Source organism: Bactrocera latifrons, unplaced genomic scaffold (assembly GCF_001853355.1).
Source record: "Bactrocera latifrons isolate USDA-ARS-PBARC rearing strain unplaced genomic scaffold, ASM185335v1 scaffold_16, whole genome shotgun sequence".
Lineage (NCBI taxonomy): Eukaryota > Metazoa > Arthropoda > Insecta > Diptera > Tephritidae > Bactrocera > Bactrocera latifrons.
The window spans coordinates 2,568,933-2,573,299 of NW_017535074.1; the positions used below are offsets into that span (position 1 = coordinate 2,568,933).

The following is a 4,367-nucleotide window of genomic DNA, read 5'->3' on the forward strand; positions in this document are numbered from 1 at the left end:
TCCCACGTCACTGTTGACAGTCATAAATGCGAAATCGTAGATAACTTCGTCCGTCTTGGAACCAGCATTAACACCAACAACAACAACGTCAGCCTCGAAATCCAACGCAGAGTAACTCTTGCCGACAGATGTTACTTCGAACTATGTAGGCAATTGAGAAGTAAAGTTCGTTCCCGACGAACAAAGACTAAGTTCTACAAGTTACACATCATACCCGTCCGCTATAAGGTGCAGAGGCATGGACGATGACAACAACTGTTGTGAGTTTTCGAGAGAAAAGTTCTGCGAAATATTTGTGGCTCTCTGCGCGTTGGCCACGGTGAATATCGCATTCGATGCGAAGATGAACTGTACGAGATATATGAAGACATTGACATAGTTCAGCGAATTAAAAGACAGCGGCTACCATGGCTAGGTCATGTTGTCCGAATGGACAAAAACACTCCAGCTCTGAAAGTATTCGACGCAGTATCCGCCGGGGGAAGCAGAGGAAGACCTCTCCTCCGTTGGAAGGACTAGGTGGAGAACGACCTGGCTTCGCGCCGCGTAGCGAAGAGAAGAAACGACTGGCGCGCTGTTGTTAATTCGGCTATAATCCCATAAGCGGTGTCAACGCCAATAAAGAAGAAGAAGAACTTTTGCTACTCGCTTATGCAAGAACTTTAAAGAAACTGTCTGCAATAGCTGACATACTCACATGTTTTACAAAATTTGCATATATGAAACAAAATTAGCTCTAATTTTCAATAATACTCAAACGAAAATCAGAAAAAGTTAAATAACGGTAAGTATGAAATGTGCGCATTCCACATGTCCATGAAAAAGAAATAGGAATTTTTATTTACGCCATGCTGTAGGGCAAGCAACCTACAGACATTTTTGAAATATTTATCGCTCAACACTCATTTCGGCGGTAGTCCCATATCATTCACGCTGACATTTGGCATTTGCACATTTTCCCCATTTTCACTTTTGACATTTGGCGACATTCGCTCGCATTGAGCTCATTAGCATTACACGCTCGGCGACGGCGGCGGTTTCGGCGAGTTTCACGAGTGCATATAGCATAGAATGCGGTGCTTTACGATCGCCAGCCAACGCCGTTGACCCGCAGCCAGCGAAAACGGCGAGTGCGTCGCAAATTGCGCTAAATTGCAATGAATGTGGTGTGGTGAGTTGTGGTGTATTGTGGTGGCAGCGGCTCGGCTTGGTGGAATGGCACAATGGCGGTTCATTTCGCTATGTCGGCCACGGAAATCATTTAACTTTCCGAAATTGAAATTGGAAATTTGTGCGACCACAATTGCTGCAGTTTCTAAACTCCAGTTCTACGCTGACGTGGCACGAACTTGCACATAGCTGTGGCAACATTATCATATTTGCATTATTAACTTTTGCCGGGTTCACCATTGTCGCAGTTGTTGTCGGTGTTTGTTGTGTGCACACCTGTTTGACAAATTATCGAATGCAAACAGCAGTAGCTTTACCATATATCTTTATGTAAATTTATGCTTGTAGGTATGTAAATATGTATGTATAGTTATACTTCACTGCCGCAATCGTGAGTTTATTACGCTGTCGACTCCTTGTCAGCTGTGCGAATGACTTTATTCCCCTCGACCATTTGAATTGGCTCTTTTATATGTAAATGTGTATGTATGTAGGTATGTATGTACATGCTCTCAATTTTTAATATAGAGCGCACTTTAACTTTCGCTTTAATTTGCTAGCCACCTTCTTGCTGCACTTGCATATTAATTAACCTCGTCACCGGCAATATTCCATTATGTCGTATATACAGTCATGCTAATTAGTATGTACTCACCTGATTCAATAGATTAAATTTCTAGCTCTTGCAATTTAAATTTCGTGTACCTGGACTGAGTAGCAATCTGATTAATGACATTAACTCTGTCAATTATATGCATAAATAAGTTAAAAAATCATATTTTTTTGAATATATTGCAAGTAAAAATAATTCGTTAGATATAGCAGGAGAAAAATCGTGCGCCAAGAAATATGTGACTACTGCACACTCTTTTTTTTGCAGGTGAGGGGGTGGAAATGTCTTCCTTAACCTTACTGTTGTCGTCACAGCCACTTGCAGGTCCCTAAAAACCCCCTTTTTAAGGTACCGTCGTCCACCCTAGAACCACATTTGTATTACTTCAGGGCGGCGTTTCATTTTGCTCATTGAGAGACTTACATCTGCACATCTATACACAGTTCCCGATTTTTGCTGCGATCCCCCAGTTGCTTCAGTCTCTAGCATCACGCTGATCAAATTGTGCGTATTGATTGAGCCAACCAGGTTTTCTACGGCGGTATGTGGGTTCAGCATCGTCTTTTGTCGCCCCATTGTATAAATATGCCAGCCCCTTCTGTGGAAGTAATTTTTGAAGTATTCGTGGCCGGTTAATAGCTGGATTGGACAAAAGTCCACTTATCCGAATTTACGGCTTGTCCATGAGTTTATTGTTTTTTTATTAGTCTGCCGCGACTCTTCTTCTCCCATCTTTGTTGCCATGTTGTTACTGTGAATACAACTTGAATTTCTTTATATGGAGTATGAAAAACTATTATAACCAAATAAGTGATTAGCATTCTCAATTCTTATTAATATGCCTAGATATGCAATGAATTTCCAAGATCGAAACTGTTGAAATATGGCATCAAATACCGTATGATCAAATTTGACCCGGACTGAAAACAAGTTTTCACATATTTTACAACATTTCTTAATAAATAATAAGAACATGTTAACGCTTTTAGTAAATGTAATGTCCTCAGGTAAGTTATCAAACATGTCTATTGTGACCTCTATCAGGAGGGGATCCAGAAATAGTTTCTGGAGGGTAATAAATATTTGCTTGAAACATGAAGAGCGTTCAGAACTTGCATTCGTCACAGAAAATCTGCAGAATATGCGAAGAACAGTATGAATTATGAGATATAGCTCTATATCGCAGTTCTTCAACCTATCTAATGCAGTAGTCAGGAACTTGTTGTTTTTTGACCTTTGATTCTGCCCACAAAGGCACTGACGGTGATCAAGTTCACTTTGTCATTATCCAAAAGGATTTTGAATATACATATCTATTAAGCGAACTCTATAATCTTCGTCGATTGTGTTCAACAGAGGAATGTACATTTATTAATAACATAATCTGCATACTTTGCTACACTTTGTGACTTCGTTGGTACCTTAATATTATTTATTAAATTATACTCAAAAATGGAGACAGTCTTTAATTTTGTTTCTGAAATAAAATGGCAAATGTCTGGATCATATTTCTATTAGTAAAATACTATTAGAGTAGTAAAAGTACTAATAAGCCATTTAGCCATTGGGAGGGAAAATTTCCCCCATTTTCCTCCTCTGAATCTGTTTTTTTAATATTTTTGAAGTTAGTGCTATGAACGGAGGTTGATGAATGACTGGAATGATGATTGTGTTGTGCTACTCAAACACTTCGTTCGTTGTAAATGTAAATTCCCAAAAATTATTATTATGTTTTGACGTGGTTTGGGGGTTGGTGGAATCTCGGTCCATATTTCTTCTAAACGATGCCGTTAAGAACGTCACTGTCAATGACGACCGTTTTCGCGCAATGATAACCGACTATTTGACGCCTGAAAATGAAGGTTTTCTTGGTGGTGGTAGTCCTTCTTGCTAGTAGGTTGTTGGTCATTATTCACTATTTCGTTTTAGATAATTTTGCTTCTATGTAATGAATCGATACTGATACATGGGACAATTATTATGAATACTAATAAATATACTTTATAAATATTTTATAAAGCTTTCCATGGTTTACATGTCTTTTTTTTTTCTCACGGTTGGTCATTACTGAAAATTTTAACTCTTTATTGGACGGGTGTGGTTTTTATGTTTATTATGTACATACAATGAATTTAAAGTTTTACTTTACAATTATTAAATCTGGTTCATAAAACATATCTTCAGGCGCTAAGTCATCATTTAGATTAAAAAGTGTTTTTTTCTTATTGGTGATAGTCCTTCTTGTGAGTAGAATGTCGGTTTTCCATTTCTTGTGGTAGTGGTGATGGTTTTTTACATCTTTATCGGTATGAATTGATCGTCATTTTGTAAAAATTGTGCAGCGGCCAACTGTAAAGAGGAAAGACTATAAACTTAATTTTTAGAAGAGTAATATAGAATATCTACCTGAATAACCGTCATGGCTACGACCAAGGCTAATATCGCATTCTGCATCATTATACACTTTTACGTTTTGGATGGTTTTGTAGCTGTATGAAATAGTGATAAACTGTACTAACATCAATAGGTAACTTATTCAGCATTTTATATGTTTCTTCGTAGTTCACATCTCGTAGAAGTCTTT

General features: G+C 38.1%; 1 long non-coding RNA gene across 1 annotated transcript; it reads right to left on the reverse strand.

Moving 5' to 3' along the window:
- Positions 1-3,997: 3,997 nt before the first annotated feature.
- LOC108966386 lies at positions 3,998-4,302 on the reverse strand. Its single transcript, XR_001993181.1, has 2 exons — positions 4,190-4,302; positions 3,998-4,132 (listed from the first exon to the last, which is right to left on the reverse strand). It is a non-coding gene; the product is annotated as an uncharacterized LOC108966386 (long non-coding RNA).
- Between the last annotated feature and the right edge of the window lie 65 nt (positions 4,303-4,367).